This window comes from Sus scrofa, chromosome 6, assembly GCF_054392235.1.
Source record: "Sus scrofa isolate SSC_HxYL_T2T_F1_AM1 chromosome 6, Sscrofa_HxYL_maternal_Yorkshire_Landrace_v2.0, whole genome shotgun sequence".
In the NCBI taxonomy this organism is placed as follows: domain Eukaryota; kingdom Metazoa; phylum Chordata; class Mammalia; order Artiodactyla; family Suidae; genus Sus; species Sus scrofa.
The window spans coordinates 24,069,265-24,083,457 of NC_139388.1; the positions used below are offsets into that span (position 1 = coordinate 24,069,265).

Genomic DNA, 14,193 nt, shown 5'->3' on the forward strand with positions numbered 1-14,193 from the left:
TCTGTATTATTTAGTATTTTATTTGAAATATATCCTGCCTGGCTTTAACGTGGGGAACTTTAATAGAAATCTGGCAGGTAGGATCAAGAAACTCTCTTTATATTAAGAGCTATCAGACACCCACATTCCTTGTTTCTATAATCTTTAACTAAATGTTCATAGAAAGAGATAAAAAAGAAGTAAGAATTCTTTTTTTTCTTTTTTTTTTTTTTTTTTGTCTTTTTGCCATTTCTTGGGCCGCTCTCGCTTCATATGGAGGTTCCCAGGCTAGGGTTCTAATCGGAGCCATAGCCGCCAATCTATGCCAGAGCCACAGCAACACGGGATCCGATCCGCGTCTGCGACCTACACCACAGCTCATGGCAACGCCGGATCATTAACCCACTGAGCAAGGGCAGGGACCGAACCCGCAACCTCATGGTTCCCAGTCGGATTCTCTAACCACTGCACCACGACGGGAATTCCAGAAGTAAGAATTTATCAAGAACACACAGCTCACCTAAAATACATAAGAGGTATAAGGCCTTGGACTAGAGAAGCATCAGTGGATGAGGAAGCCTAGATACAGTCCTCAGGTCTTACCTTCTGACCCATCTCTTTATGTCTCTGGACTTTGAGGTTCTTGTCCTTATAATTAAGGTACAAACTAAAAGAATCGTAGGTCCCTTGTGCATAAACGATTTTACTCTAAAAGTTGCTCCCTGAATGATTATTGAATGTCTAACGTTGGTCAGGCCTTGTGATTAAGCCCAATTAAATGCATTGTCCATCCTGTCATGGAACCTAAGAAAACCCGCAATACATTAAAGTAGACTAATACAAGGGAAAAGCCACTACATATGAAAGGAATTGGTTCTGTAGGAGTGTATTATAAATAACCTAGCCTAGGCTAGAAGACACTGAGGGATTGTCACTTGAGAACATCTGGGAAGAAGGGGAATGGAAAGGAAGTGGGGGCAGCAGTGCATTTAAGGAAGAAGGAAGAAAGCGTGAAAAACTTAGTGGTGGGAAGGACCAGCATAGCCTCGATCACTAACTAGAAGACCAGCGTGGATGGATCACAAAGAAAAAGGCAAGACAAGCGCAAGGAACTCGAGAAAGGGCACATCAGCAAGATTTTGGAGTACATTAGAAGGCGCTGGGAAAGAAGGCAAGAAAGGATGTCACACTTTGCAGCCATGTCATGATCCTATTTGCGTTTTGTTGAACTATCTGGAGGTACCGTGGAGAATATATAGGATAAAGGAGGAGTGAGTGCAAAGAGCCTAGTTTGGAGCATACTGTGGACACCTTGTAAAAGGTGTTCGTGGTTCTAAGAGAGGGGAATAGATGAGCAGAAGGAGGATATGGGATGGAACCCTGTATATACTAGGCACAATCAGGAGACAAAGGGAATGCCGGATGTCAGGTTGTCTGCCATTACAATTCCCTAGAGGTTTGGGGAAAAAAACTGAAACAGACATTGTTAAATGCTTATTACCTCCTCAATATCACATACAGAGGAAGTACTCATTTATTGAACCTTTAGCCTTACACTTGATCTTAGCCAAAAGGCCGAGAAGCGATGAACCTTTAGCCTTAAATAGATCTTCTATATTAATTTCTACAAATAGATGTTCTTGTATGTGTATACCTAAGAGAAAAAGGAGGCTCTTTCCACAAAGAGAGAGGCAGATATTTGGACCCTTGTGACAGAACCATAGTTAAACATCAGGATTTAATGATTTGTCTGATTTTATGTAAATATCTTATTTTCTCTGAGACTCAATTTCTCTATTAGATAAAGAGAGAAATGAAAGCTAAGCTGGTTCTACCTCTGGAATTCTGTTCTTTCCTAAGCATTTTGCTGGTTTTCCCTCAGAATCCTATACTGGCTTCTGGTTGTTGACCTAGTGTAGCCATGTTTCACAGTAATTAACCATGTGCTTGGAACCATTTCTTGTGCATTTTGTAGTGTGACTTATAGGGCTCCTGTTTCTCCAGTCACTGGCTTCGAGATAGAGACCCTGATAATCCTTAGATCTAGAGGAAACCAAAGCCATCAGAGCATGTGGGCCTCATATTTCTTTACCATAGATCTCATTTTCTGGGACACGTCTGCATCTGCATTTCAATCGGAAGCCCCCACACATCCATTAATCAGCCATCACAGGAGAGTGAGCACAGGGCTCAGACCATCACTCTCTCTCTCTCTCTCTCATTAGCACACACTGCACTATACCCCTTGGATTTATTTTTATCATTATTCTTTTTGTAAAGGAACGTCAAAGCCTAATTTCTCTATTAATATTGATGTGTTCAAGTAGTGAAGCCAATTGCTTTAGACAGTTAAAGTATTTAACTCTTGCTCAGAACAATCTCAAGGATGTGAACATTGGAATCTGTGAGAATGATGAGACGATGCGTGGTATAAGGCATCCTGTTTACTTAACGATGGGAAAGAGAGAGAGGTATCATGACCTGTTGTCCCTACACTTTGATGAGGCCAGTTCAGGAAACATCGCATGAGTGTGTGGTGGTGAAGATGCATGAACACGCAGGACCATTTCTCTTTTCAAGAGAAGAGTCAAAGAATGGGTCTGTTTTTGTGCTGTGCAGCATCAGCTCCAGCCCAGCTGTTCTGCATGTACCCACTTAGCAAGTCCCACTGATGTCATCTAGCGAATATATCTTGGGTCCACACCAGCTCTCCATCCCTATTACCATTCAGCATATGACTACTTTTCACCCCACCATGACAACAACCTTATAACTAGCTTTTTATCTTCAGTATTGACAACACCAAGAACTCTCTACAGAAATTCAGAGCAATTCTAACTTACCTTCTTCCCTGGCCTAGAGTCCTCCAGTGGTTTTCCCTTTTTAGTGGGGGTAAAAACAGAATCTTACCTGTGGTGCTCAGTGGCCCATGGGATTTTCCCTGCTTTCTATTTCTTTCTCACCCTGTCACTGCCTGCCTTCTCTTTACTGTTCAGAGAGACCATCACTGCTCAAGACAAAAGTCAAGGCTAGCATTCTGTGTCATCTCATAATTTAGAAATACAACCAAACTATAGGGGTACATTTCAGGTCGAGAGAACAGCTTGGATTAGTAAATACAACATCGTCAGGCAACAAGAGATTTTCTGATGCCGTCGAATAATGATAGAGTGACGGGGAATAAAGCCAGAGACGTAAATAGGGGACAGATGATGAACAGTATTAGAGGTCATATGAAGGAATATATGAAAAGGTAGTATGGTCATTGAGTGATTTATCCAGGTGAACATTCCATGGCTGCAGACGAACACAAAGGGAAGGCCTGGCATTATCAGAAACGTGCTTGGTATCCCTGGCGTCAGAGCAAGGGATGTTGGTTGCATCAGGCTCTAAGTCTCCATAATAGGGACACATTTGAAACCCGGACAAGACAATTTATGCCTCTGGAGCTCCATGCCTCCTCTGTAGACTCATTCTTATTTAGATATGCCTCTATAATTTACTCTAGAGCAGCATCAAGCCAATTCAACTAAACTTCCTTGAAATATCTTAAAATCATCCATTTCATGGGGCGGTTTTCCATACTTCTCACCCCCCCCAAATATCCCCTGATATACATGATCTGATATTATGTTGAAATGAGCCCCTTTTATGTGCATCACTTTTCTAGTCACACATGCATAAGTGGTCTAGCCCTCTCCATCCAGCAAGGGCAGATTCCATCTGATGATTGAGGGAGGAATGAGATGCAAATATTCTAATAGTTTTAAAGAAACAATGGAGAATATAAAATAACTGTTGGAGAGCATATCAGAATAGATAGTATCAGGCAATTCCTGATAGATGACTTTGTGAGTGGCTGTGACAATAATTACAATGGGATTTGAAGAGGGTCAGAGAAGTCTTTCGAAGAAGATGGAATTAGAAAGGAGTCTGAAAATGCAGGCAGGGTTTGGATGGACAGGGAATAGGGGGCCTTTTGGGTAGGTGTGTGTCTGTGCCCTGAAATTACCTTTTTAAGCAGATGATAGATTGTGTCTAATGTGCAATAGGATTCTCTGAGAAAAATTATGCAGCCAGCCCTACAAATGGGACGTCCCTACCTGTCAGGGGTGGGGGGTTCCACAGACTGAACAAGTGATGGGCAGATTAAAAGAGACAAAGGCAAACGGCCTGTTCTCTTGTTACACTCAAGAAAGGCATCAGGCAGGAACGCTTCAAGGGAAACGTGTCATTAGAGAGAGGATGAGCTTTTTAACACGGTCTTCTCACACCCCACATTCTGTCAGTATTTAGCAAATAGTTATTGAGTGAGTACTGTGGCCAAATTGGGGTGGCATTCCTTAGCTGCACTGAATGTCCCCTGTTATTTCAAATAGCAGTCTTGATGTAACCTTGCCTGACTTTCACAGAGCAGGTTTTATCCCACTTTAAGCATAGGGAGATCTGATAAAAGCAGTGTGTTTGTAAGTAAACACTGACTTCAATTCTAGCCTCTCTTACCTCTCTTCAGTTTCTTTATCACCTCTCTGAATTTTAGTTTCCTCATCTGTAAAACGCAAATAAGAAATCTTGTCTGATCCATCCTACAAGCAACCTTGATAAGTAAGGTAGGGTTCTCAAGCCTGAGCATACATTAAATACACCTGAGTAATCTTTTTAAAGAGATTCAGGCATATGCATCATTTCCAGAACTTCCTACTTAATTGAACCAAGGGGCTACTGAACATCAATATGTTTCACATTTTCTCTCTGTGGCTGTAATTTGTCACCAGAGATAAGAACGATAAAGTATACAAAGTGGCTAGTGCAATGCTTGAGCATAGGATCTTAGTAAATGCTGACTAGCACTTCCTACGCATTCTCCAGTTTTGATATGGTGACTAGAAAAAAGAACATGTGAAAGATATTTATTCATAAAGAATTATATATCAAAGATATAAACACTTGTACCTGATAAGATAAACTCAGTTTAAAATGGTTAACGCATTTAACTACATGGATAGGAATTACAAAAAGATACAGACAGACGTGTACATGAAATTATATGCAAAATAGTCATTAGAGAACTGCAAATATACCAAAAAAAAATGCTCTGTCCTATCTAAAATGGCTGAAATTAAAAGCCATATATATCAACTGTTGATGAAAACTGAAAAACACACTGCTGGTTGGAATGTAAACTGATACAACTGCTTTGAAGAACATTTTAGCAGTTTCTTGAACTGTTAAACATTTGTCTATCACATGATCTATCTGTTTTACTATAGGCATTTACCCAAGGGAAACAAAAGTGTAAAGACTCAGTATTCAAATATTGGGAGCAAATTTAGTGTATTTTTTTATTCAGTTATAACTTCTTTCTGATTTTTTTTCCCTAATATTGTCTGTCTCTTATTGAGATTCTTACTGTGTTCATCTGTTCTTCTGAGATTGGTGAGCTTTTTTTTTTTTTTTTCTTTTTTAATGGCTACACCCATGGCATAGGGAAATTCCCAGGCTAGGGATTGAATCCAAACCATAGCTACAAACTACTGGGCAGCTACAATAATGCTGGGTCCTTCAACCCACTGCACTGGGCCAGGGATCAAACCCACACTGCTACAGCAACCTGAGTCGCTGCACTCAGATTCTTAACTCACTGCACCATGACAGGAACACCTCAGTGACTATTTTTAAGACCATTACTTTGAATGCTTTATCACACAGTTTCTCTCCTTTTAAATTAGTTCTTTTTTCTGAGGTTTTTGTCTTGTTCTTTTGATTGAAATACATTTTTCTGCCTCTTCATTGTGGCTAATTCTGTGTTTGTTTCCAGGTATTAGATAAAAAAACTCTCTCTTCTAGTCTTTAAGGAGTGGCCTTATTTAGGAGATATCCTTTGGGGCTCAGAAGTGTAAGGGGTATCCATGACATGCAGGAGGGATGCCTGCACTCCCCCGCCCCCTGCCCCACTTCTGGAAAGGGAGTGGCTGCCGCTGTGCTCCACTGGTTGTCAGGGCTGGTGTCCAAAATCCCTGTGGAGCCTGGCCACCGTGATTGCTGTTTGTTGGTGAGTGGAGCTGGCCCCTAGAACAGCTGTGGGGTCTGCGGTGGTTGCCCAGCTGGGGATGAGGGCTAGCAGAGGTCAAGGGATGGGCAGCTATTGCTGCTAACAGCCAAGAAGGAGAACTCCAAAATGATATCCACCAGTGCAGACATTAGCAAGGTAGCCAGAGGTGGGCAAAAACAGCCCCCACTGGTTTCTTAGTTCCTAGTGAGGATGCCAACTAATTCCTGCCTGTACTGTAGCAGATGCTTCAAGATGACGAAACAGGTCCTCTTCACCAGTGGTCCCATGTGCTTTTCAGTCTGGCGTTTGAATCTGGGAGTCGAATGAATCTGCATGCAAGCCCTTTGAGAGCAGGGTTTGTTGTTGTTGTTGTTGTTGTCCTCTGTTGGTCTCTAGTTTTCCTAGACATATTCCCCACTGGTTTTCAAAGTCATCTTTCCTGTGCAAGATCTAAGGGTTGGGGCGTCTGATGTGGAGACTGAGTCCCTGGCTCCCAAGGGAAAATAGAATATGCCTTTGGGATCCTCTTAATTGTGGATCAGCATGGTTGGAACGGGTTTTCTCTTTTCCCTGGTGAGAACATATCTGGTTTTTTTGTTTGTTTGTTTTCATATCTCGATGCTGTCCCTTCATCCCTTGTTATGGAGGCTGTTCATCCAGGTTTCAGGTCCCTTGGGAGGGAATTATTCCATATGCAGATGTGTTACGTCTGTGGGAGGGATGAGTTCAGGATCTTTCTGTGCTGTCACCTTGAACCCTCCCTAGTCTTTGTTGTTTCAATTTCAAGCCACTACATCTGGTGGGTGGTTGTTATACAAATATATTTGGGTACTTGAAAGTAGGATGGTACCATAACAAAACTAAAAGATGTGGTTTGGGACCTGGATGATATAGAGAAGCTGAAAGGACCTTAAGGAAGCAGTTAGCAAATACACAAAGGAACTAGAACAGACTATTTGTGGAATCCCGAAGGTCCCTTATGTGGCTTAGATGGAGTAAAAATCATTCACTACATCAAGAGCTGTATGCTAAGTGCAAGGACAGGTGCCCACTGATCTTCAATCAGGTAAATTATGAGACCTTAATTAGGAAAATAGGTTTTATTCTAAGTTCAGTGCAAAGCCACTAACTAGTTTAAACAATGGCGTGCTCTGACATAAATTATCCTCTGGAAGTTATAACTCTGGCATTCATATGGATAAGAGATTTCATGAATTCAAATTGAAAGAGACCTGTTAGGGAACTAATGTGGTATTCTGGGTGAGCTGTGATGGAGCCTTTGGCTGAGGTGTCTTAATGGAGATACAGAGTAGATGGACTCAGGATGTATTTTGGAGATAGTGACAGCAGCAGGACTTGATGATAAAATGGACATGTAGCAAAGAAAAGTACCTGCTTTTATTTGAGTGAATCTTAAGAAGGTCAAATGAAATAAGGGGCATGTAAGTGCTTTATAAAGTTAAAAAAAAAAGTATCATGCCATTTTATGTCTACTGACATATCGAAAACTCACAGCAGGTCTGTTCAACTCTGCTTCCAACTTTGTCCTCTGCCGCACAATGCATCTTGTTCAGTAGTCTTAATGCAGACATGAATACCGTATAATGCTTTTGCCTGCTTTATGGATGAACACTGACTATATCTAAATGGTATCTATATTTCCTTTGAATACTGCAAACTGGTATTTGATCATTTCATTTTCCTACAGAAGATGAAACATTACGATTTTCAATAATCCATAAAGACAGACATTTGTTTCCTTTGTGAAACTGTAGCCTTCAATGATTATTCCTCACATTAATCATAGTAAAAGCAATGCTTAAAGTAATCTCTTTCTTCCTGCAGATAATAAATGTCTACTGTTGACAGAAAAAGTGTGGAAAGGTGAAAGGCAGGGTGAGCTCTGTGTGTTTGTGAGATAAACAACTGTCAGCCTCTCCTAAGAGTGCTGCAATCGTGTGAGGCCAAAGTTGCCTTTTTACATAACGATGACAATAACACTAATTTTTCTCTGACTGATAATTCAAAAAAACTCAACTTTGGTTATCTACCCTATAATTTCCATTCAGAAATCTAACTTTATCAGCTGCCTATAGATTCATAGCTCATATTGTTAAATACTGAAGAAATTAGCACCTCAAATTGCATTTACAGCTCCTTTCCTTCTTAAAATCATTGGTGACATATTGGTCCACTAAAGTCTAAGATAACTGTCTCCCACTCAGAAGTTACCAAGACCCTAACCCAGTGTGAGGTCTTGAATGTGAGTTTATGATATAAAAGATAGGAAATGCCTTTGAATATGAAAAATAGGTGTTTTCAAAGTAATGTTCCTGGGAACACACATTAATGGTTGTACAGCAGTGAGTTCCTTTTGATATTGCTTGTAAGCAGTGAGGAGAAGGAGACTGACATTTAATGTTCATTTTGACACTACACATTATGAATGGTTTCCATACATTACCTCACTTAATTCTGATGGAAGCTAAGCAAGTTAGATGTCACTCTAAAGATTTTTACCATATTTTTACAGTATTTTTTAAAAATAGGCTTAGATGAGGGAAGTGGAATGAAATGTCATGGATGTTTCTCAGAGTTTTATAAATGTGATCATTATTACAGGCAAGCATGGTTTCTCTATTATGCCAAGCTAGATGATGTGCAAATATTTCAAAGGGTTTTTAAGCAGGGTTTTTTTTTTTTGAGTTTTAACAATTTTATAAATAAATATTTTGTTCAAAGTTCCACATGTGTACCACAAAATTTCTACATTCTAAAATTTGGAATTTTTAAATCTCTAATGTGTCAAGTTCTACAAAACATGTCTGTAATATCATTTTTCAGTATTTTTCCTATCTGGAAAAACTCTCATACATTCAAGACCCAGATCCATCACCCGGACCAAACATGCTCCTGTTTGGACTGACTTCCCTAGTCCCTGTGTAAGAAGGGCTTATTTTCACCCCGCACACATGCACCACACATATACACCCATGTCTAGCAGACGGTATTAAATGAATAATTGTATAACGAGCTATTTATCTCCCCAAGCTCACTGGAGGTACTTCAGGGAAGAGCTTTTGCTCTTTCGTGCCTAATAAGGTGTCTGGCATATCGTGTCATTAAGTTACTCTTTATTTAATTAATAATTCATTCTAAGTGTAAATATTACAGTGTTTGTAATATATTTGATATAAATATGATTTTTATATAAGGAAAAAAACCCACAACTATAATCAAAGATACATTGTTAACTTCTAAACCAATAATGTAGGCAATAAGAAATTTAGATCCATTCTCACTTCAATCTTAGTGCCCATTTTGTAGCCAAGAAATATGGACATTTTAGATATTTCCTAACATATGTGCAAGTCAAAAAACTATGCCATACGCAAATACATAAATTCACTTTGAGGAATATATAAGTGAGTGGGTGGACAGATGGATGAAGAAATGTATTAATAAAATTCTTATATAGAGTGATATTTATATATTAGTCTTAATCACTGCAGATATCAGACTTATTAAACAAGAGATGTTACTTTCAAGAATGGAAGAATATACAAAGTTCAAGATAGATTAAATTAAACATATAAGCATTACTATTTATGGCAAGGAGGTGGCCATGTCTATTTTCTGGTTTGCAGAATATTAAGATGATGTCTTTAAGTTATACATTATTTTAGGAAATATGAATAGTTAAATACTCCTGTCACTTTAAAGGAAAAATGAGTTTCAAGGGAAATAGAGCAGAATTTAATAATAATGGCTAATCATTCACCAAAGTTAACACTATCTAGTAACGATCACTCCACATCACAGACACCTTACTTAGTGGTTTAATGCATGATCTTTGATCTTTACACAAAGTGACTAACTTAAGACATGTGTTGTAGCACATTTGGATAAAAAATGATTTTCAGAGGAATTAAATGACTGGGTTATGGCTTTACAATTTATAAGAGATAGAAGTCTGTGTGGCTGTAAAATGCAGATAAAGTAGGTAGAAAAGTAGACACAGGAAAGACAGAGAGGGAGAGAGAGGAATTATGGTGTGTTCAGAGTCAGAAACACATAGCAGATAGCAGGTAACTTCACAGTAGGCAAATGGTGTGCTTGAGATAAATTCTAAAGGATGGGAAGGAATTCACCAGGTAAGCAAGAATGAGCAGGAGTCCAAGGCAGAGGATCTACCATGTGAAAAGGCATGAAGGCAAAGTGACAATGAAGAGCGAGGAAACTTCTGGAGCTCTGTTCCCCTAAACGCAGAGTAGGGACAGTTGCAAAAGGATCTTTATACCACGCTAAGCTTTTCACATTTCACTCTGTTTTCTGTGAGGAGCCAGTGAAAAGTTTTGAGCAAATTATTTCTGACATTTTAGAAAGGCTACTCTGGTTCCATGGATCGCCTGGATGGAGGCATGGCAGTGAAGTAGTGGGTAAAGGGATCACCTAGGAAGGTATTTTAAAAGGCCACGTGAAAAACTGACAGGAGGCAATAACAAAGATCTGAACGAGGGCAGTACTTGTGGGATGAAGAGATGACAGAGGGGAAACAACTGTAGGAGATAAGTTAGATATGAATTATCACTCTGAGGTGGTTAAGGAAAGGAAAGAGAATGTTAGAATGTACCGTGCGTTTCCATATGGGTGGTATTGGGAACCCTCACTCTTAGAAAGAACTACACAGGTCAGAAGTTAAAACAACCTAGCATTCAGGTCGTATTTACAGGGGCATGTAAGATCATGTTCATCTTTTGAAAGAACATGTAAGCTGTTTCTAATTTCTTTGTCAATGGTGATCAGATACCTCTGTCTCTGGAGAAGAGAGGAAAGAAGTTTGAATCTTTCTAGCTCTTCCCAAGTCTTTGATTTGGAAACTTTAACATTGTTGGCTTTTGAAATTTGTTTTTCTAAGTAAATTTTTATGTTCACTTTAGTGAACTAATAATCTGAATTATGCACATGAGTGATGCTTTTTCTTTTCCTTCCAAGTTATTGTGGTGATTTTGTCACCAATTTCTAATCCACTAGCCACCTTTATCTTTTTTTTCCCCCTATGATTTAGTCTATCCAACCAAACATCCCTTTGATCAATTCCTAAACATGCACTCAAGTTCAGATACTAAACATTTCTCAATATAAGGAAGATTATTGAACAGACAACACTTTGATGACCATAGAAGAATGTATGAGAGGAAAGAGAGGTCATGGAAAAAACCTTATAATCTCAAAGCAGCTACCAGCAGAAGTTTATACCAGAAGATTTATCAAGAGCTCTTTTTCTTTTCTTTCTTTTTTTCTTTCTTTCTTTTTTTTTTTTTTTTTTTTTGTCTTTTTAGGGATGCTCTCTGTTCTCGTATCATATGAAAGTTTCCAGGCTAGGGGTCAAATCCGAGCTGCAGCCACACCATAGCCACAGCAACTCAGGATCCAATCCGAGTTTACAGCTACATCATAGTTCACAGCAGTGCTGGATCCTTAACCCACAGACTGGGCCAGGGATTGAACCCTCATCCGCATGGATACTAGTTGGGTTTGTTACCCCTCAACTACAGTGGGAACTCCTATCAGGAGCTCTATAACTTTGCCTTATGTTTTCCATTAATATATCTACCCATAATCAGTGACTTGGAACCAATACCCTTGTGCATAATTATTTCATTTGTTTTTTAATTTTTTAAATATTTTAAATTTAAATTGTTTTTATTTTTTAGATATTTTATAAGTACACCTGGTTGTTTGTTCAGAGTTTGGAGTAGAGTCCTGCTTCAGGATTACTTTGTGTCCCTACAATCAACATTTTGGTTGCAGGAGAACACCCTCAGTTGTTGAGCTCTAGGAACTTGATGGATAGAGAGATTTGAGAGAGCTTTAAACTGTCATGCTTCATGAAACAACCAGGAACACTAATTGAAAATCTAACGCATTATCCTTCATTTTGTGTAAAATGTACAAACATTCTTTACAACTCTGACATTTTAGTAATCACTTAGAAAAAAAAATCTTGAGTAAATCATACGGGAAGATAGTTATCTTCTGTCCTTAACAAATCTGACTGCTTTGGAAATAATCAACTCATAAATATTTAGCTAATATACACCCAGAGCAATGGATTGTGCAAAATTAAATGCCTCATTGAAACAATTAATTTCAAATGCTATGATTTATTGAGCATACTTTACTGGAAATTTAATAGAAATATGGACTCAAAGTAATTTGAGCAGAGGATGCTTGCACTGTCTTTGATTTCTGGCCAACATATATTCTTTCTTACCCTGCAGGTGAACCTCAGGAAAGAGCAAACTTCCAGGAAAGCTCTCTAATTGAATCTGTAGGTCAGAGTTTGATGAGAGGAGGCAATGGCCACAGATTGTAAGAAAAAAAAAAAAAGACAAAATAAATAAATAAACAAAATGAAGTAATCCTTTCATATTTCACATACCTCCTGCAGTTAAGCTCTCAGGCAAGAAAATGACACTTTAGTAAAAGCTTGTCATCATTAGTCCATTTCAAAAGAGTACAGCTCATGGTTCTCAGGGCATCAATAACTGAATATATCCCTGAGGCATCTCTGAAACGTTCAGTCCTGCAATTTCCCATAAGTGGGTTTGTGATTAAGCTTTAAGCAAGTGTTCTACAAGGCAGTGGAAGGCAGCTTGGACAATGAGGGAGATTTAGATGAAAAGCTGGAAGAGTGAGGATGGAGAAAGGGAAAAGGAGCAGCAGAGGTGATGGAAAGATGCTTGCTTAGTGTCTTGTGTTAATCCAGCATAGTTGGCATGACAGAAAGGACGTTGAAGTGAGACTCTGAGGACCTGAGTCCTCGTACCAATCTAGCTGATTCAGGAAAGTCACCTTCTTGTTTGCTAGATTCAGTTTTCTCACCTGTAAGAGGAAATGAGACAAACAGGGCAGATAATTCTTCCAGATGTCTTTCAATTCAGGCACTCATTAACACTCTGATTTTTATCTTTTAAGTTTCTTTCCCCAATTTTGCAAAAGTCAGCATTCTTCTAAATAGTTTGGTTTTAAACACGGCTGATTTTCGATTGCCAAATATTTATTAAAGCTCAGTGAGGAACCAGATGAGTCTTGCCTTTGGTATTTTTTCTCTTCTGTGTTCATAAATCAAACATTTCTAAATCAAAATAAGCTCTCTGTCTGATTTTTATTATAATTTCTGGAACATGTTCCTATAATAAATCATTTCTCAAAAATATTTAGATCACGTTTCTAAAACTTAACATTCATTGTGAGGTCTGGATTTTGTTGATATTTTTATTCTACCACCGGTATCCTGGAACTAGGGTATAAATTCCATCCTTTCTCTACAGCCACACATCCTAAGCACAGGATGAGATGCATCTATTTTATTTGATGTTGGTTGAGTGCATCCTTGCCAGACATGGGATAATGGTCTGGCCATACCGTTTTCCTAATGTATGACTGAATGAGATTAGATGTTTTTCTCGGTGACCTTAGAAGTTCCTGTAAGATATTGAACATACAACCTGAATTTCTTCGTGACTTAACGATGCTGCCTTCCAGTGTATTAAGGAGAAACTTGTATTGTTAACCTCAAACTCCCAGAAAATGGACAAATACTACTCTCCAGTCGCCACTGTAGGGAGGAAAATGCACAAATATATTCACACAATCTCACAGAAGTGACTAAAGTGTGAGAAAACTGGGTTTCACCACTTGTTTACTTATGCATATGTGATATTTTTGTTACGGAGTTTCTTCTTCTGTTACTAGATATCGGTATTTTCTACTATTCTTTTTGCTAAATGGATGGAGAAACAATGCGTATGTGCATGTGTGTGTATATGTGGTGTTTTCACAGTGTTGTATGACACTTAACAGAGGGGCTTTCTGGTATCCAGTATCCACATCTAAAATTTCTCAAAGTTTTCTTCCTTTAGGAAAGCAAAACAGACTTTGCAATATAAGCATGAGGGTTAGTACAATTGACATCAGCCACATTATAGCATTTTTTTTTTCCTGATGTTGGCTATTTGTGACATTCAATAAGCTTAAATCACCAGGTCTGAATTCTAATTTGGTGAAAAGAAAAAGATTGAGCCTTACTTTCTTAGCTCTACTCCTATTTTCCCATAAAGTATTCCTCTGAAAGGGCTTTTGTACAGTACATTATT

At 38.7% G+C, this 14,193-nt stretch overlaps 1 long non-coding RNA gene across 2 annotated transcripts in view; it reads left to right on the forward strand.

The window, feature by feature from the left end:
- LOC146402255 (uncharacterized) overlaps nt 1–14,193 on the forward strand; it is a 912,822-nt gene that overhangs the window by 558,947 nt on the left and 339,682 nt on the right. The gene's annotated exons all lie outside the window — the stretch shown is intronic.